Below are 22,011 nucleotides of genomic sequence, written 5' to 3'. Positions count from 1 at the left end.
ACACAAGAAAACTGAAAAGAGTTCTGGGAGGATATGAACATTAAGTGGCTTAAAAGTTACATGTGAAACAATACTGCAGCGTGGAGACCAGACTCCTTTATGGAACACTCTGCCAGACAGCCTGAAAGAGAAAAACAAGAAGTCTGATATACATCTAAGCTGCACAGGAAGAATAGAGATTTGTAATCTCTGAAGATCAAATCATATAAAAAATAAGGCTGAGCTGGATAACTAGTTCTTCACCCCATCTTTGGGAAAAGATAGTACATCTTTGAGGAAGTGACAAACTTTTTGACATTATTCTATATTGATACATATAATTTTTTTTAAAGAAAGACAACCCCATCATTCCTACAATTTTTGTCATACCCAAGGTACACAGAAGTATATTAAATCCTCCTTTAGGCCTATTGTATCAGCACACAAGTCCAAACCCATACCATTGGAATACTTATGGATTGGCTGTTAAAACCACCATTATCTGTGGACAGCCACCTCTAAAAGACTCATGGTGAGGCTTAAAAGCAATTTCTGGGAGAGTAATATTGGGTTTCTGACAGATGACATTGTTTAACTTTTTTCTAGTACGCCTTTTGAGGAAGGCATGGAGTTATTCCATGAGGGGCTTTTAAAGCTGCAATTTTTAAACACTGATAACCAAACTAGTTGAGCACTCTACTCTGATTGTGCTAGAAAGCAATTTTATATATTTCAAGGGCAAACTCTTTAAATAAGTTTCTGGCATAGCAATGGGTTCAGCATGTGCTCCTATGTTTGCCAGTGTTGTTTTATATGCATGGGAAGTTCTACATGCATTTCAGTGTGAATTTTTCAAATTTTGTAAAATATACCTATGCTACCTTGATGATATTTTTATTTTATTGATGGTCCAGATTTCAAATTTTGTAAAATATACCTACGCGGTGATACTTATATTTTATAGTCAGTCCAGATTTCAAATTTTGTAAAATATACCTGTCTACCTTGATTATATTTTTATTTTATGGTCGGTCCAGATTTCAAATTTTGTAAAATATACCTATGCTACCTTGATGATACTTTTATTTTATGGTCTGGTCCAGAAGAATATATCACTAGTTTTATTGAGTATCTCAATACTACAACAGGATTTCTAAGATTTACTTATTCATTTAACAATTCTCAAATTGATTACTTAGATACTGCAATTTTCAAAGCAGATCAGGGATTCAAGTCTAGTATTTATAGAAAACCTACTTATAGTAACACCTATTTACACTATTCAAGTTCATATCCATATCACCAGAAGGTCTGTTTGGTTAGAGAGCAAGCCATCAAGCTGGCTAGAATGATTTCAGACTTGGACACATTTTTGGAGGAAATCAACATATTAAAAACTATGTTTTACTACAGGTGTTACCCAAGACGTATGATTGAGAAGGTGGTAAGTGAAGTTGTGGAAAGTAGGGAACTAAAATGTAAGCCAATTTTGGGCATAGGCCTAAGTAAACAGGGTGATGACACCACCTCTACCTTTGGAACAGTTATGGTATTGGAATTTAGTAATGAATTTTATGACATTAGATACATTATTGAGAAGAATCTCAGATCTAACCCTAACATATACACAGAAGTAGGGAGTCAACACAAAATAGTTAGCAAAGTTTCAAAGAATTTTTAAAGTTTTTTTTGAACACAAGGTAATGAAAAAAAAGAGTATTACCTATGCAAGAACAGGGAAATGCGGAAACTGTAAACAGTGCAAATACATTGTTCAGTCTGAACAACTATTCATAAATTACAACAGTATCAGATTTATTAATGGGCACTGCTCAACTACAGGCAGAGATTGCTTAGCCAAATGTAATACATGCCATCGTTTTACATAGGAAAGACAGAGAGGGCACTAAGGAAAGGAATTTGCGAGCAGAACCACAACATTAAACCTAAAAGCAAAGTTAGTGCTCTATATAAACATTCTTGCCGATATTCCAAATTTGAAGGTTTTACTTTTGGCATTCTTGACAAGATTACTATTGATCAAAACGACACTCCTGCACGTAGGGCAAATGCACGGCTCAAAAACACAACAAAAAGCTTCAGATATGCGAGGCGTTAGCTTCCAACACGCTGTTTTCCAGTATGGCAGATGACCAAGCTTCGTAATGCGAACCTATTTGGTGGAATCATTATTGTCTGTACGGTGCAGTATAAGCGTTTCACTATTTGAGTGATGTGTTCAACTGGAGCTGTTGCATATTGCAAGCTTCTGATATTTTGGGTTTCCAAATAATTCTCGGACATTGTGGATTATTTCAAGCATGTGTATACAATCTCTTACGGACATACTCATGCAATATCAGAGGCTTGTACTTTTTTGAATTGATGGGCCTCATTGCTGTTCGGGAACACAAGGTACTGTTATAATTCTTTTTTATTTTGGCGATTGTACACAGAGTGGCATCTTTTTCATTGGGACAGTATTCATATAATGGACAATCAAGATTCTATTGGAATCATTTACAGTTGGGACATTTATTTGGGAAGATCTTCTCATGAAGCATAGTTTTAATTGGCTTATTATTTGGTGATGTGTGCGATTGCATTCGTCGAGCATTGGAAGCTTCAGCCATTTGGTGTTTTGCAACGTCATTACAGACTTGGGTTCAATTGAAGCAAGCGTATGTGACATTTGAGATCCATTTGGAATATATGTATGCACTATATGGACTCTTTTCAGTATGTCAGCCTTTCTTTAAATTGATGGGCTCCCTTTTCTTTTTGTTACTACAATCACAAGGCATTGTGGAACTTTCGATTATTTGGCGACATTATGTGGAGAAAAATTTTTTTCTTTGTGATATTTGTACTTTGTTTATAGGGATATCATTATCTTTACAATGGATAGTTAGAATTTCTATACAGTTGTTGAATATTTGATTTCTGTTTCAGGAACCTATTTAACACTCTAACTTTAAAATTTTGCATATCGAACATTGTAAATATTTTCCAATGGATGAGACATTGCATGATTGATACACACTACCCTTTCTTTTCTTTTAGTACAAAATATAGGTTACGATCTAGGGTTTGATTGATATACGGTTCTGCAATTTATACTTATTATTTAGTTGCCTTTGGTTACATCAATCTAGATAGATGAGACACATTACAAGTTCATTTTTATATATTGTATTTGTTGTTGGCAACATTGGCATACGAGCCAACACATACAATTTTTGGTCCTACAGATAAAGAATAAGTTTTTTGATCATTTCATCTTTTGGTCATAACACCAAAATATTGTGAAACTACCTGGCCTTGCTGCTGTATATATATTTTTTTCATGAGATCACTTTTGTTCCGTGGTCCAGAGTTTCATTTTTAGTGGTTGCAGTGGAACCACTTGTTTTTTGTTACAAATAGGAATTCAGAGAGGCAAATGGTGGTTTGAGTAGGTTGGGACACAGCTAGGTTCTTGAATGATATGTTAATTCTTCCTTTTATGTATATTTGGGCTGTTATTGTTCCTCCTACCGCCGTTAAATAATATAATATATATGATTGTATTTTCATTTTTGCTGGCATAGTTGTTGTGGCTATTATTGTCAGCTACTACTTTTGGTATTTATTCAATTTATACCTTTTTGAATAAATATAGTTTCAGCTATGGATCTTTCGAGTTTAATAATAGGGCTATCAGCTGATAGGGAAGATCTTCGGGCATTTGGGCTTGGAGCTCCCTCTCAAGCCAACAATATGGTTGATGATGCATCTAATTTGGAATCTGCTTGTATTTTAGCTTTTGAAGGCTTATCTAAACAGCTTTGTACTCTCAGAGCCAACATTTGGCATTCTAAATTGTTCAAGGCATACATTGTCAAAGGTATAACCCCTTGGGGCCTGAGAGTATGCATACAACCTCATGTGGGGACGGTAGATTCGGAGCTCAGTGATCAATGGTCACAGATACAGCAGCAGGCCAGTATGTCCTTTGTGGAAACTCTTTCTAAGTATTATGACTGAATAATTGACAAAGAAATTGATGTGGTGGCCAAAATGGTGAATGACATGAAACCTTATGAAGGTGAACCTTATTTTAATCAACACCTTAATAAAGTAGCCACAGATCTAAATAATTTAGAACAACAGCTTAAAAGCAGAAAAATTAAGAAATCCAAGAGGGATCAAGGTGACTATCAGCAGGGTAATCCCTTTTCAAATAATTCCAAACATGTGAGATTCACACCCACATTGTCTAAAACCTCTAAGAGAAAGCGACCACATTCCATTTTAAGAAAATTTGGTCATGACACTGGCTCCTCAACTGAGGACTTCTCTTCTTGTACAGATAATGAGTTACAATCAGTACCAAGTTCACCTTCACCCAAAAGGACTATATTATCTGTCCCTTTAGGCCCAGGTACAAGCGGGGGGGACGCAAACACAAAAGGTATAGACAATATTCAGAGTCTGTTGAAAATGGTCATACAGAATTAGTGGAAGATCAAAGTAAGAATGTTTTAAATTTATCTGACTTTGTACTATCTCCGGCCCATTTATCTGTGCTTAATAAAGGTTTGACTTTTATTCCGGGATTCATGGTGTCTGAGGAATTGTTTGCTCAGGATTTGTTGTCTTTTTGTAGAATTTTGAACTTAAGATTGTTCTTTGGCAATAATGATAATGATGATATGGATGATAAGTTTATATATCATAAATCTTCCTTCACTCCACCTATGCATCCTTTGGTACATCAGTTCCAGAATAGCGTTCTCAAAGATCTGCACTTTTCTAGGTCTGAGACACAGTATAAATCAAATAATGTAACTCTTCATGAAAAACAAGCTATTCTGGAACTACAAAACAACAAAAATATTTTCATTATTTCAGCTGACAAAGGTGGAGCTGTGGTTGTGTTGAATTGGAAAGATTATGATCAGGAAGCTAAAAGGCATTTATCTGATGGCAGATACTATTTTGAAATGCCTATAAATCCTATCCATCGTTTCAAAAAATCAATTGATGAATTTTTGGTTCGGGCCAGGGATGAAGTAATTATAACCAATGACATCATGCACCAATTGATGGTTCAGGACCCGGCTAACCAATATATCTATTTTTTGCCAAAAATCCACAAAAATCCCATACATCCACCAGGCAGACCGATTGTTTCGGGCAAAGGTTACATCACGGAACCACTATCTCTTTATCTGACCAAATATCTTAAGCCCCTCCTCCATCTTGTTCGGTCTCGATTACAGGATACCACTAACTTCCTGCAAATTATTTCAGAGAGTCAGTTGGAACCAGACTGGTTGATGTGCACACTTGATGTGTGCGCCTTATATACCAACATTCCCCATGAATCTGGTTTGGAGGCACTTACATATTGGTTGGAGGTGGCCAATTTATATGATTCTGATTTCAATTCTTTCTTGGTACAGCTAGCATTTCATGTTCTCAGCAGTAATGTATTTTTTTATCAAGATACATGTTATTTACAAACAAAGGGTACAGCAATGGGGGCTTCTTTTGCCCCCATATATGCTGATTTGTTCATGGCTTTTGTTGAAAAACAGCTTATTTATGACCCTGGTACTAACATTTATTTAGAATATATTGACATTTGGAGATGTTTCCTGGATGATTGTTGGATGGTATGGACAGGAGAGGTCAATATGTTACATGAATTTTTAGTCTACCTAAATAGGAATCCTTGGGGATTGCAATTTACCATCCATTATGATCTTAATAGTATTACATTTTTGGATGTAAATATTAATAGATTATCAGATCACACGCTGGGCACTGAAGTGTTCAGAAAATATCCCCAATATAATACCATACTCCATGCATCTAGTTTTCATCCTCCACACATAGCCCGCAACATCCCCAAATCACAATTTATTAGAATGAAACGAATTTGTTCAGATGATTCTTCTTTTCAGAATCATAGGAAGGATCTTACTGGTAGATTTAAAGCCAGGGGCTATGGCATGGGTTATGTGTTGCAGGCAAGCAATTTGGTCAATTCAACCAATAGGGAAGAATTTTTGAAGTACAAGGATCATAATGCCAAAACAAAGCAACCTATTAGGTTGGTCACAACATATGCTAGGAACACGGTGAACTTGACTGAAAGTGTTAGGAGACACTGGAATATCTTACAATACGATGAAGAATTATCTCAGATTATACCTGAAAGTTGTTTATTCTCATACCGTAAAGGTAAAAACCTTGCTTCTTGTTTCAATCACTATAAACATGGGTCTATATACCAACCTTCCCAATATATACAAACTACCATTATGGAAGACCCATTAGTTGGCTGCTATCCATGTGGACATTGTATCCACTGTGATAAGATGGTAAAATCTAAACAATTTTCTAGTCGCAACAGTTCTTTAGTTTATGATATTAATTTCTTTGCCAACTGTAGTACTGATTGGTTAGTATATCAAGCTACATGTACCTGTGGTTCTTTTTACATTGGTCAGACCTCTCGCCCATTTAGAATAAGAATTTTAGAACACATAAGCAATATTAAAAATAAAAAACTTTCAAATGCACTTTATAAACATCATTTGATACATCCAACTGCTAGGTTCTCATTCCTGATTATTGACATTGTAAAGGGCAATAAGTCCAATAAAATTGGATGGCATTCCATTTTAAACAATAAAGAGAAAAAGTGGATTGTGAAACTGGGAGGGTTGTTCCCTCCTGGTTTGAATGAACAATTTTAGATGGACCAATCAGCCTCTAGAAGCATGTATTTATTGTTGAATTTAATTTCATTTTGTCTTATTTGCACTGAGGAAGGCTGTGATATTATTCCGGCCGAAACCGGTCTGTTTATTTTATTCATTAAATGATTTCGTACACAGTATGCTGGCTCTGTCTTTACTAGAAGATTACTATTGACCCTGGTGTAGTTACTGGGAAAACCAATTTGGATTTTGGGAGCTTCTTTGGCAACTTAAACTTAATGCCAGTGTACCACCTGGGTTGAACAAAACTATTTCAATCAAACCTGTTTTGAAATCAAGGGCTGAAAATTTGTGAAGCATTGATTTACTTGACTGTTTTTTCCGGAAGTTTTAACTACTTTTATTATTTATAAGGGATAGTTTGTTTTAATTGCATCATGATGTTTTTATATGTAGTGGTGAATTTTTATTTATTTACTATATGCATCGTAGTTCACTTAAACAATGGTTTAAATTTAGCTATTAATACTGGAAGCTCCAGTGTGTATTCAGCAGACACAATTAATTCAATTAATTTTAATTGTTAGAAAATTGAATAACAGGTCATTTTTTTTTAGTATATGACTGTGAGCACTTGATGATTTTATTCTGATGAAGTCTCAGGCAAAGATGAAAGTGTTCAATACTAATAAATTCTAATTCACAAATTTTCTTCATGTTCATTCATTCATTTATAAGCACCAGCTTCCTTTATTGATACATTATACCTTTGGTTATTAGTTTTATCATATAACATATATACATCTACCAGAGCATTCTAAAGTCCCCAACAGAGGAACAATTGAAGCATTACTTTTTTATTTTTTTATTTTTTAATGAAGGCTCCCAGAAGTAGGTGGGATATAAGATATGGATGTTAATACTTTATGCTGAGCATTTAGATTACATATCATCTCACTGACATTTGTAAAAAAATATCCATCTGTGATAGATTAGCAAGTGGAATCTGCTAATACTCATAGCAAAACAGGTAAAAGGAAGAACTCAGTAATACTTCAAGGGCTAAGCACTTCTTTGTATCCAGAACTTTCTTTATGAAGCATGTCAGAAGAAGAAAAAGAAATGGTTTATTACTGTAAGGTGATATTAAAGGACTCTGGAAATACCCCATACTTTTTTCCTGTCAGGCTGTATGTGTGTCAAAAATAAGGCAACATCTAACTCTTTTCTGCTCCTAATGATGCTTAATGAATTTTCAAGAAGAGTTCTGGCTTCTAATGAAGAAGCTGAAGCTCCTTTGTAATGTCATGATTAACTGGACTTCCCAGTAATGGCCATTTTCATCAGTCTTTTGCAGGACAGTTAATCATTTAGGTTCTAAAGAAGACATTGCATTGGGCTTGTTGTTTTGTCTTTAAATTAATGTTATAGCAAGACGTTATTGGTATCCATTAAACCTCCAAGGATACGGATGAGTTAGAAGTGGTTTAGTGGGTATTTGCTAGGCATTGATAACTTATAATTCAGTAGTTTGTGCATTCCTTTTCTTGAATAAAATGATGGAGTTGTTTGAATATAATGTCATTAGTGTTTTTGTTTGCTTGATATTTACTTAGTACACACATATATTAAAAATAACTTGCAGAAGGGGTACTCTTATCTCCTGAGACATCCCTCCTTGTTGGCAAGTGTCTCCTCAACCTATGGAAAACAAAATATGAATACCTTAATAAACTAGAAGATTTGCTAACAGAACAGAGAAAATAAATATATACCATACATACATACATACATACATACACATCATACCTCTCAAATTTTTAGTTCAAGAAATCTGGATAAAGCTTAAAATAAAAGGGGAAAATGTCCAAAAACAGGGGCAGATTTTAAATATTGCTCTTATAAACTTAGACAGTTGCTAAATAACAGGATTTGTGTTAGCATCTTTTTTCCCAAAGGCTAGGAAGTCTTAAACTCAAATGTATGTCAATATTTAGTGACCCTAATCCTCAGTGATTTGCCAGAAAAACACATATTTTATGAGGAACAGATCAAAATATGAGGCAGAAATCAAGATATTCTGTAAAACTCTAGACAATTGAGAGGAATTATACATACATAAATGCTTACAGTAAAAGATTGTCTCTTGTTCCTTTCTTCTGCCCCAATTTCAAAGCACATCACTGTGGTGCCACCACAGGTCACTGTACTGAAGCCTGCAGTACTCACCAGAATGGGAGATTGTAGTGGCTTCACTCACCATCCAGATAAGTTCATGCTAGACATCCATATTGTGCAACGGGTCATAATTATAGCCAAGCAGATGCTCCTCAAAGCCCCTGTGGAGGAAGAACAAGAAAATCTTACTCACACTCAGCAATCATGCAGGAGCCTTGGTATTTCCAGCACCTGAAGCAGCCATAGCCACTCAGTCAGATCCATTTGAGGAGCAAAATTGTAGCTCTGTGCATATAGATGTAGTTTCAGTATCATATGATAGCACCATAGTGCAACAAAAGGGCACTACCAAACACCTCTGTATAGCAGAGACAGATGCTACAAGTAACACAGGCTCCATGCACTAGCATACTGTGTACATGTGTCCCTAGCTCTGGGACAAGCTTGGTAGTCCCAGTCTTGTGAACAGCTCTTTGCATAATGGTGGTAGTTCAGAGTTCAGCTGCACTAAATTTTTTATTTAACATAACTGCATTGCTAAGAAGCCTTTATTGGCAGGATTTATAGCATCAGTACCAATCTGCACAAGAATGCTTTAAAATGAATAAATGTGGAATAAGGACATTACAAAATAATGCTTTGATCTTTGAGATGAGCATACTGAGGAAAGACAAGATGCTTGGTAATATACACTACATGTTAAACAAAGGCAAAAATTAGTAGAAAGAAACAGCCTGGTGTCCCAAGACAATATCTGGATAAAAACTTAAATTATTTATTGACCAACAAATAAAACCTTAGTAAAAGGCAGTATAAATCCAATGCAATTCAGTACGAATTCAAAATTTAAGCGCTTTCATCCCAAACTTTGAGGGACTTCATCAGAACTGAAGTTGTGTTAAAAAATGGACTATAAAAAGGCTAAATGTTTGATAATTGCACAACAACTACTTGATAATATAATCCTACAATACACTCTACATTCATGGTGGATGGCAGCAAAAAAAAAAACATACAAGAAGTGGTGTATATGGGTGGGAATCACAACACAATGGCATGATACAACCATATCCAGCTGTGGAAAGGCAATTTGTGGACTGTGTGCACCTAGGAAAGAACATGTCACATGTGACATGTTGGCCTCTATACTTAGGGTGAAACATGGCAATGTATTTAGGGGGGAACGTGTTGTACAAGGGTCAATGTATCATGCTGGAAGGGGTGCTGTGACAATGTGCCCTTTGCTATAGTTTGTACAGGAAAGGGAGATGGTCACAATATTAAAGGGAAAAGCTAGCTAGTAGCCAGATCAGAGAGAGAAGCAAACCACTTACATACAAGACATGCACAGACCATGCATACACACTGACCAGCATATGTAATATACAGGTGTGCAGATCTTGCCATAAGTCCATGATAGAGGCAGTTGCTGGAAAAGTACACCATCCAAGAGAATGTGGTGTTACTGTAAGTTCTCCACACAAATGGCATGCACATCCTGGGCAAAGGTAAAACAGGCAAGGTTTATTAGGACCAGATGTGGCATGAAGTGGTGCAGTACATTAGTGCTGTGAGTAGCCATAATAGGTCTCTGCAATATGTGTTTCAAAGAGTAACCAGTATGATACTACACACCAAGAACAAAGCTTGTGACATTCACAAGGACATGACCACCACAAGAGGTGGACCACGGTACAGAAATGGCTCACAGAGGTGGAGGACTTCCTGATGTCCTTGTCTGTTGAGGATGAGCAGACCCTCATACGTGGGGGTGGCTTGCATGTGGGAGATGTGCTGACAATGACTATACAAGTTTAAATAGGGGATACACCAGGTCAGTAATAGCTATTGCCTGTTCATATTGTACAATGCATCGCATGTGTGGCAGGACTTATTCAGCAAGAAGCTTTTAATTAACTTCCCTGCAGGAACCTCCAGACTGCAACTACAATGTCCTGCATAACAAGGAATGATTGTGCCCATATGCTTTTCTCATATTTTGCCATCTGTCAGTATGCTTGCTACAGGATGTGAGTTTAGACATATGTTTGAGTGCTTCTACAGGTATCTTGTATTTATGCCTTTAAAAGTTCTACTGGTCAAGGGTCCTGTACAAAGGAACATCACATGCCTGACATTCAGCAGGTCATCTGTGGCAGAATGCACATAGTACAATCTGATGACACAGCCAGCAGCACTAACATGAGAGAATGCCACACATTTGCCACACATTAGGAGTCTGTAGAATTACTAGCTGAATCCCAGTCTCACCAGCATTTTGCAGATATCCTGTAATTTTGAGCATCACCTAGGCTACACAGGAGTCCTCAACCCACATGGCATCCATAAGATGCACTGTTTCTGATGTGCATATACCCACCACAGATGAGCCTTGGGGTGATCTACAGCACACCACCATTATTCCAAGTATTTTTCTGACCTTGGAGCAATATCTGTCATAAATCATGCAGTTCCATAAGCTAAGCACAGGTAACTGCTACCAACAGTACTGTGGCGATAGTTTGTGTATTGTATGATCTGTGTGATGATGTGCAACACCTGCATTGCCTGCAGACCATTCTTAGCAAAGCAATGTGGTCTGTTGACCATATCCTGCCATGCTGACAAATATTGTACCCCTCTTGGAATGACATCATTAACTAAGCCAATTATTAAAGTCAACCATCTTATGTTAATATTGTGGCATCATCCTTGGTGAAGGTAGTATGCTGCTCAATGTTAGGCACATACCAGACTGGGACACATAGTTTGAAAGCTCCACAATGTCTCTCTTCATAAAAGCTAGGAAGGCACCTCTCAGGTCATTTACACCCTCATGGACTAGGACTGAATCATAGTGGTATTTGTGGTCTAATGACTTGAGAGCATGGGAGATTTGGCAGATCCTGTCCCCTAATAGACTGTTGACTGCGACTTTTTCTTTATTTAACCTGGTGAGTAGAACATCTGTATGCCTCACAATGAAGTCTCCTATGACTACAATTTTGGGAAGTGAGTTGGCTTGCCATATGGGCTTTGTAGTTGAGACTCCAAAGGGTGTGGCTGTATGTGTTGTATTGGATGGGTTTTTTTTGGGTGGAGTGCTTTAGAGGTTGCTGAGGATTCTTTTTGTAGCATGAATGTATAGGAGGTCTTTGGAATTTAGGAAGGTTGCTTTTAAGTGCCTCAGCATAGACTAGTCTATGTGTTGGGTCAGTATTATGTGAGATAGATATAATGTTTACTTTACTGACAATATGATTATTTTGAATACTTTTGTGTGAGGATCTTGCTTCCAATAACATTGTGTAATTACATATATTTTGTACTGTATCTGTTTCTCTAAGGATCGTTTGTCAGTGTGCATGTCCAGCAATGTTGCAAGAAAAGTTTGCTTACAAAAAGGTATATAGCTAATGGGAATGGGGCCAGGAGCTATTATGTAGTTTTAAAGGTTTAGCTAATAGCAGTTACAGTTAAGAGACTGCTTTTAGAGCAAGGTGCAAGCAGATATATTTACTTCTATAAATTCAGGCAAAGATGAAACAACCATCTTAGTTGCTAGATTTTGATAATATATCAGACAAAATGTTTTAAATGTCTTATTGCAGGATGTGTTATTCTGTGACACAGCACACACACCTTTTTACATTACAGATTCATGGGGTTTCTTGAATGTGTTATTTGAGGCACAACTAGATGTTACAAAATGCTTTTTTGTCACTTTGGATGTTACTTCATTATATACAATTATACCATGACCCCCCATTAATATTCCAAAACGTGCAAGCTGATTGGCCAGCGTGCACGTTGTAAATCGACTTATACTAATGGAAAAAGGTCCGGTCGCCCGGACTTTTTCCATTAGTATAAGTCTTTTTTAAAACACTCTCTCGCTATCTTAAAAGAGTTTAACATAGCGACACAGGTTTAAAAAAAGCAACGGAGATCTCCATTGCTTTTTTTAAAGCTGTCTTGCTATGTTAAACTCCTTTAACATAGCGACACAGTGTGTAAAAAGCAACAGAGATCTTGCTTTCTCCGTTGCTTTTTTTTTTAAACCTGTCTCGCTATGTTAAATGGGTTTAACATAGCGAGACAGCTTTAAAATAAGCAACGGAGATCTCCGCTGCTTATTTTAGAGCTGTCTGGTTATGTTAAATCCATTTAACATACCAAGACAGCCAGGTTTGTGTTAATTGAAAGCAAGATCTCCATTGCTTTTTATTAGTTAAATGGGTTTAACATAGCGAGACAGTTTTAAAATAAGCAACGGACATCTCCGCTGTTTATTTTAAAGCTGTCTCACTATGTTAAACCCATTTAACATAGCGAAACAGTAAAAAGCAACGGAGATCTTGCTTTCTCCATTGCTTTTGGCCACAGCTCTGATGTACTGGCGAGGCATGCAGTACATCAGAACTGCCGCTGATACCAGACAGCCGCGAAGGGCAGCAAAGAGGTATTATACAATGCCATTATTTAAGAAAAGTAATTATTTATTTTCTTAAATAATGTCATAGTATAATAGCAATAACCCACTTTTGGGTGTGGGTAATGCCGGATTTACCCATGGTTGTCTTTGTTTGGTCCCTCGGGCTTCGCCCTTGGGACCAAACCACGCCAACCGTGGGTAAATCCCTCATTACCCACACCCAGGCGTGGGTTATTGCTATAATATTCCACATTTGGGAGGGATGGAACATGTGAGCTTATACTTAGCAAAATATGCCAACTTTCACAATACTAGAATTATAACTCTGACTGCTCTAATTGACACTGTTTTATGTAATAATTTTTTCCATTTTAATGGCCAAATATTTCAGCAAATTAAAGGTGTTGCTATGGGGTCTAAGATGGCCTTAGCATATGCAAATCTTTTACTTGCCATTTGGGAACAGGAGACTTTAAGTAATTTACCAGGATACAAATACACACGATTGTACCACCACTGCATTAATGATATCTTTTTTTGCATGGACAGGGTCCATTCCTCAGCTTGACACCTTTATTCATACTATGGAAGAAAGTATTGCTTTTCTTAAATTTGTTAAATCGGGGTGTGGACACACTGTCTCCTTCCTAGACACATCCATTACCATGGTGAATAATTGCTTAGTGTCAAACATTCACAGAAAGGACACATATAGAAATAACTTTTTGGACTTTAATAGTCAGCACCCATTCTACATGAAGAGTATTGTGCTAAAGGGCCACTTCATCAGGCTGTCTAGATTGGTGAGCGATGACATACTTTTTCAGAAAGAATTTGACTACTTATGTAAGTTATTTTTACAAAAACATTACCCGAAGGAATTGGTGTTTAATGTTGCTACTGAGATTGCAACAGCATGGTATATTAAGTACCAGCCCATTCTTAAATTTGATTTTACTCCGAAAAAGGAATGTACCACTACTGCAGAGGATAGAATGCTGAGTTTCCCCATTCCTATTAGCCGAAATATGCGTGCTATCAGGAACATTGTAACCAATAACTGGAACATAATTTGAAGCTCTGATGCACTCTCAAGATAACTTAACAGTCAGCCGATGTTTTCTTACAAACAGACAAAACATTGTGAAGTTCATTTGAAAATAGAGACTGTCCTTTTCTAATTGACAATGTCCACAATGTCTTAGATCCTGCTGGCATGTTTTAATGTGGTAGATGTCCTTGCTGTTAGTATATTATACAGGTATTAACTACATTTCTAAACATACCATTTTGTTGTGACCTTTGCTAACTATTATGACTATAACACGACTAATATAGTCTATATAGCAATATGCACAACATGCCATTATTTCTACATAGAGAAGATGTGCGGTAAACTCTAAGACAGCATAAAAGAGCATTGCGGAGGAATAACAGCTAACAACTTACATAATGGTTTAGTTTGACATGCGGCTTCCTGCTCAAACTTCTTAAAATTCCAGTTCCTTATTTTAGAACAGGTAGAATTGTTTTTTGGCAATTACTCTGCATTGCTGGAAGTAAAGGAACTTAGGTGCCAGCTCCTTTTAGGAGCTGAATCTTCACCTGGTTTAAATGACTCTGAATTTAAAATGTGTGTTACGTTGGCAAAACTAATTCACTACACCTTTCTCTCAAGATTGTTCAATTGTTAAAAGGTTTTTTCATATAGATATACACTTATTTCAATGTTTTCTTGCTTCACCGCTTAGAATGTATTTACGATGAAGTATGGATTATGTACTACTGCTTGTTTCTTTTTTTCTTTTTTACTGGTATTGCTTGAAGGCTTTTTTGGTTTTCTGTTACTTAGCAGAATATTTTGCTGTTTTCATTGGTGTATTTCACAGTGGTTTACCATAGTATTTACTTTTACAGTTTCTAGGGTGGCTTTGCTAAGTGTACAGATGTACAGTTTTTCTATTGGTTAATCTCTGTGGTTTTAGTTTTGGATTGGAGATATTTTTTATTGGCTCACATTTTTTACACTTTCTTATGATATACATATTTTTATTGGCTCTCATTTTCTATACTGTCTTATGGTTGGCCATATAGTTCATTGGATAATATTCCTTACGGACTTACTACTGGTATTTGTAATTACTACTGTGTTCTGATTTAGAAGATATAAATCTTTGAACACTTTACAATTAATATTACTTCTGCTTTTATACCAGACATTTTTTGTTGTTTGCACTGCTTGGTTACATTCCACTTTTTAAAGCAGTATATTAAATCAGTTTCTTAATGCAGTTGGTTTTCTGTTCTCCAGCATTAGTCCACCTGTCTGTATTTTCTTTGTCTTGTAACAGATCTGGTGTGGTTTTATTGGTGATTTTCTGGAGTTTCAGATTATGATTGGACATACTTTTTATTGGCTCATATTTCCTATATTTGCTTTTAATTGGACATTCATTTTATTGGCTTATACTTCATTTATGGATTGTTGATTGGTATTTGCTTTCCTTGGCTTTTATTCAATACTTTGCCTGGTGATAGGATCACCCTTTACTATTAATTCATTGGTTATTATTTTAAATCGGGACTTGTGATTGGAAGATTGTATATTAATTGACAATTTCACTTGTATTTATCTACTCCGCATATAATGGATATATTTTATGGGGTACTTGTTTTTTTATTAAGGAAAAATGGTTATTTACAGCAGATATTCCGATTACTGGATATTAATGCACATTTATTATGTTACATTCACTACTACCAATCCATTTAGTTGCAGATTTCTCTTTCCTTTTTATGAACATGACAGTTTTCCATTTTTTAAAAACCTAAGATAATTACTTCTTACTGTTTTCACTGTGTGCTATGTGTTGCATTCTAATTATACTGTTTACCATTTGAATTTTGTTAATTTTACCACATTTCTTTATGTTACTCTATCTTTGATGAAGTATGAACAATGTAAGGGAGTTTTTCATATTTACGGTCTTATTATTTCATGATTCTATGAACTAAGGTTACGTGCATTATATATTTGTAATTATTACAGAAGTTTCCTTATTCCACTATGACAGTTCATAAAGTTTCATTACATAGAACCCCACTTGCTGCAATTGACCTTACTGGTTTATGTGAATTCTCGTTGGCCAACATTTTGCTACTATGTTTATGCTTTCATTTCACCTGTTCTTGATATGTCATTAGTTACTAGGTTTATGTGTTATTTGTGACTCATTAATTGGTATTACTGGATTGGTCTCCTCTCATTTTTACTATATTTACTGCATTTGTAACTTCTATTTAAACACTGCATCACTACTACTTTTTTATTCTGAAGTTCTTAAATCAATAAAAGAACAAATGCCCAGCCCTAAACTATCGGTTCTGCTGCTGTTTTATTTCCAAAATGCCTATGAAGTTTTGTTGTTTGATATATATATATATATATATATATATATATATATATATATATGAGTCTACTGTAAAAGACCGAAAATCCACTTGTTCAAAAACGAACAGTGGATCCTTGGTTATGCAAAAGTGCACTTTCGCAAAGTACTGTTCAATGAACCATTAAGGAACACAGGTGCAGAAGCACAATGCAGTGGGGAAAGGGAATTTACATGTTTCCCCACTGTAGTGCGATCTCAGAGTTGGTATATTTAAGTAGGGGGGTGTGGGGTGCAGGGGGGCTTGCCCCCCTGCAAAAACAATGTTTCTCTGTTCTTTATTGGTTTGTTGAAATGATGTTCATGGAAGTGCACTTTTGCTTAAGTGCACTTTCACGTAACCGTGAATCTATTGTTTATTTTAGAAAAAGTGAGTTTTCGATTATATACAGTAGACCTATATATATATATATATATATATATATATATATATATATATAGTTAAGGCAGGCACTGGGTGGCAGTGAAGAGTTACCAAATAGCTGGGTAACTACAGCAGAGCTAGTAAGGGAGATGGCTAGGAAGGTGCTTGGTATCACATCGGGACAGAGGAAGGATGACAAGGAGACATGGTGGTGGAATGAGGAAGTACAGAAGTGTATACAGGCAAAGAGGTTGGCAAAGAAGAAGTGGAATTGTCAGAGAGATGAAGAAAGTAGACAGGAGTATAAGGAGATGAGGTGCATGGCAAAGAGGGAGGTGGCGAAGGCTAAGGATAAGGCATATGAAGAGTTGTATGAAAGGTTGGACACTAAGGAGGGAGAAAAGGACCTGTACCAATTGGCTAGACAGAGGGACCGAGCTAGGAAAGATGTGCAGCAGGTAAAGATGATAAAGGATAATGAGGGAAACATACTCAGAAGCGAGGAGAGTGAGTTGAGGAGATGGAAAGAATACTTTGAGGGGTTGATGAATGAAGAGAATGAGAGAGAGAGAAGGTTGGATGATGTAGGGATAGTGAATCATGAAGTACAATGGATTAGCAAGGAGGAAGTAAGGATAGCTATGAAGAGAATGAAGAATGGAAAGGCTGTTGGCCCAGATGACATACCTGTGGAAGCATGGAGGTGTTTAGGTGAAATGGCAGTGGAGTTTGTAACCAGATTGTTTAATGAAATCTTGGAAAGTGAGACGATGCCTGAGGAATGGAGAAAAAGTGTTTTGGTACCGATTTTTAAGAATAAGGGTGATGTGCAGAACTGTAGTAACTACAGAGGGATTAAACTGATCAGTCACAGCATGAAGTTATGGGAAAGAGTAGTGAAAGCTAGGTTAAGAAGGGAGGTGATGATTAGTGATCAGCAGTATGGTTTCATGCCGGGAAAGAGCACTACAGATGCAATGTTTGCTCTGAGAGTGTCGATGGAGAAGTACAGAGAATGTCAGAAGGAGTTGCATTGTGTTTTTGTAGACTTGGGGAAAGCATATGACAGGGTGCCTAGAGAGGAGTTGTGGTATTGTATGAGGAAGTCAGGAGTGTCAGAGAAGTATGTAAGAGTGGTACAGGATATGCACGAGAGTAGTGTGACAGTGGTGAGGTCTGCGGTGGGAGTGACAGATGCATTTAAGGTGGAGGTGGGGTTACATCAAGGATCAGCTCTGAGCCCTTTCTTATTTGCAATGGTGATGGACAGGTTGACAGATGAGATCAGACAGGAGTCCCCATGGACTATGATGTTTGCAGATGACATTGTGATCTGTAGTGAGAGTAGGGAACAGGTGGAGGAGACCCTGGAGAGATGGAGATACGCTCTAGAGAGAAGAGGAATGAAGGTCAGCAGGACTAAGACAGAATATATGTGTGTGAATGAGAGAGAGGATAGAGGAATGGTGAGGATGCAAGGAGTAGAGGTGGCAAAGGTGGATGAGTTTAAATACTTGGGTTCAATAGTTCAGAGTAACGGTGAGTGTGGAAGAGAGGTGAAGAAGAGAGTACAGGCAGGATGGAGTGGGTGGAGAAGAGTTTCAGGAGTGATTTGTGACAGACGAGTACTGGTAAGAGTGAAAGGGAAGGTCTACAAGAGGGTAGTCAGACCAGCTATGTTATATGGGTTGGAGACAGTGGCATTGGCAAAAAGGCAGGAGTTTGAGCTGGATGTGGCAGAGTTAAAGATGTTAAGATTTGCACTGGGTGTGACGAGGGTGGACAGGATTAGGAATAAGTATATTAGAGGATCAGCCCGGGTTGGAAGGTTTGGAGACAAAGCTAGAGAGGCAAGATTACGTTGGTTTGGACATGTGCTGAGAAGGGATGCGGAGTATATTGGGAAAAAGATGCTAAGGATGAAGCTACCAGGTAACAGGAAAAGAGGAAGGCCTAAGATAAGGTTTATGGATGTGGTGAGAGAGGACATGCAGGTGGTTGGTGTGACAGAGCAAGATGCAGAGGACAGGAAGAAATGGAAACAGGTGATCCGCTGTGGTGACCCCTAATGGGAACAGCCAAAAGAAGATGATGATATATGCCTAATGCTATATGTTTGAAGATTGTAGCATGTAACTATATTAAGAAAAATACTTTTATTTTTAAAATCAAGTCTACTTGATTTAATAAATGTATATGTAGTCTACGTATAAAATCTGTTTATAAAGCAATAAGATGAAAAGATAAAAATATGATACTTTGATATGAGGGTAAAAAACTGAAAGTACATTAATATATTTCATATTGTCACACCATCACATGACTTACACCCGACATAGCAAACATCCACACTGCTGTCTGCATAGCCCTCTGGATTGTGACACATCCGACATGTATGGGTGTATGTCACATGGGACACCACAGGAATGGGTACACAATGCCCATCACACACAATTGTCCAGGACCCAGTCACACATGGCCATGGGTGATAGCCACAGGCATGTTGCCACACAGTACGTCTGATGTGGATAGACACCGTTGCACATTGTCCACACATAGTGCGATCATAGCCGTAGTGGACCACCTGTACATTTGATGTGGTACAACAGACAACCGGAATGCCTGTCTGCAGCCACCAGAGGTGCCACCGATGTCTACCATATATGTGCTGTGGAACAGCATGACTGTGTTGCAGTCATGGCAATGCAATGCGTCCATGTTATGCATCGCACAGCAACATACATGTGTCCTGTTGCCATGCAGTGGCACAGTGCCTGTACTCCCCACTGTATAGCTATGTACATGGCTCACACTAACCACACCTGCACAGACATATTTGCTAAACATGCATTCTATCTGTAGGCTGTCGCACAACACTGCACTGTGAAGCCCATTATGATGCGGTGCATGTGGCGGGACACCATTGTCACACATGCCCACATGTTACCGCACATGTCGGATTACATGTCAAGGTAACGTCAGCCATGTGTACTGTTAACCTGTCTGTGGCCACATGGTGTATCACGGTGATGCATGCAAACTACCATGATTGTGTGTACTGCATGCCTACTGATATGACACCTGCTTGATGTAGTGTGCACCCCAGGGCAGTATGCATACTAACACTATTAATGTCTGGGCTGCATTCCCTGTGCTGTAGTGTGGGAATGCTGCATGCCATCTGCAATATCACATGCATGGTGTGTCTGCGTGTGTGTGTGTGTGTGTGTGTGTGTGTGTGTGTGTGTGTGTGTGTGTGTGTGTGTGTGTGTGTGTGTCGGCATGTGTGTGTTTGTCTGCATGTGTGTGTGTCTGCGTGTGTGTGTGTCTGCGTGTGTGTGTGTGTCTGCGTGTGTGTGTGTACGTGTGTGTCTGCATGTGTGTGTGGGTCTGCATGTGTGTGTGTGTACTTGTGTGTCTGCGTGTGTGTGTGGGTCTGCGTGTGTGTAATGTACCTTACAGTATGTCTTTGTATTCACAGGTGGTGTAGGTGCGTTCCCCTCCTGCGGTCCATCTGATGTTAGTGTCCCCACAGATACTAGCGGTGATGACCATATGCATGAGATACAGGCAGGGTTGTCAGGGGCAGAAGCTGTGCCATTGGTTACCATCCCACCTATGTCCCTCTCATCCCCACACACGGTCATGATGCCAACACATACCACATCACCATTGCCCATAGAGGAAGGACAGTCAGCATCTGTTGGCATTGAGCAGGAATGTGTGGTGGCTACAGAAGGTGCGCCTACACACCATGTTGCCAGTGTAATGACTGGTGATGTGCCACACAGGCATGTGGCTGGTGCTGCTCGTAGGAGGACCTCTGGCAGACATGCACCTGCTGTACAGGGCGCAGCAGCTGGTATCACCAGACGCATATTCCAGACTGTAATGGCGGCACAGGCACATGCAGAACGGCAGAACCAAGAAGGGCAGAGGCTGCAGAGGGCTGCAATCTGTTCCCTAAATGACAACATCCAGTCATTGGCGAATGCTCAACAGCAGATTGCTAATGTACTGAATAGGCGATTAGGTGAGATGGTTGGAATCCTCGACTGAGGCATGGCAATCCGCGAGCATGAGCTGTCTGTGCGGGTGAGGCATAGGACACGTGGGCATAGGCCAGCAACACCACCTAGTGTAGGTTGATGTGTGCGTGCCACCTCTCATGCCCACTCACACAGTGCCAGTAGCAGCAGCAGTGCAGCTGGTGCTACACCGTCCACAGCAGGACACAGCAGGCCACATGGACGTGGCCCTGGCCGGTCCCAGTGTGGACACGGTTCCAGCGGACATGTGTCATTGGAGAGTAGCCACTCTATACCTCCACCCAGTAGTGCCCGTGCGACCCCAGGCAGGCATGGGTCACGTGGCCGCAGATGGACACAGTGAGCCATACAACCTGCACTGTACAGTCTGGGGCTGCCAATTATACCCCGTGTAGGAATCACATATGGCTGGACTGTGTACACACATACCCACACATGGCAGACACAACTGTAGGGCTCCACCACATCCACATGCATTCTGCACAGTCATGCCCAGTAAACTCACCGGCCCTTACACACACACATGATGTCGTCCATTGGTGCAGCCTATGCCCCTGGCAGACATATCACCCTGTGCATATGATGAAGCCCCTGCCGCATCCCTGTCATCCACACCATCGGTGCAGGGTTATGCAAATATATTCCGATGCACAGGGTGGACAAGATAGTGAGAGGTGTATGTGATACCTGTGTATGCATAGCGTGTGATGTGTACGTTGCAGTGGTTGTGTATGAAAATGGACTGGTGCGTATGTGACATGGGTTGTGTACTGTCAACATGCAGCAGACATACCATGTAGTGCAGGTGCAGCATGCATTGAGCTGTGTTCACGGTATGTGTGAC

The sequence above is a fragment of the Protopterus annectens genome, chromosome 1.part1 (genome assembly GCF_019279795.1).
Source record: "Protopterus annectens isolate FY-2018-M chromosome 1.part1, PAN1.0, whole genome shotgun sequence".
NCBI classification, from domain to species: Eukaryota; Metazoa; Chordata; order Ceratodontiformes; family Protopteridae; genus Protopterus; species Protopterus annectens.
Note: the sequence above shows the minus strand (reverse complement) of the source record.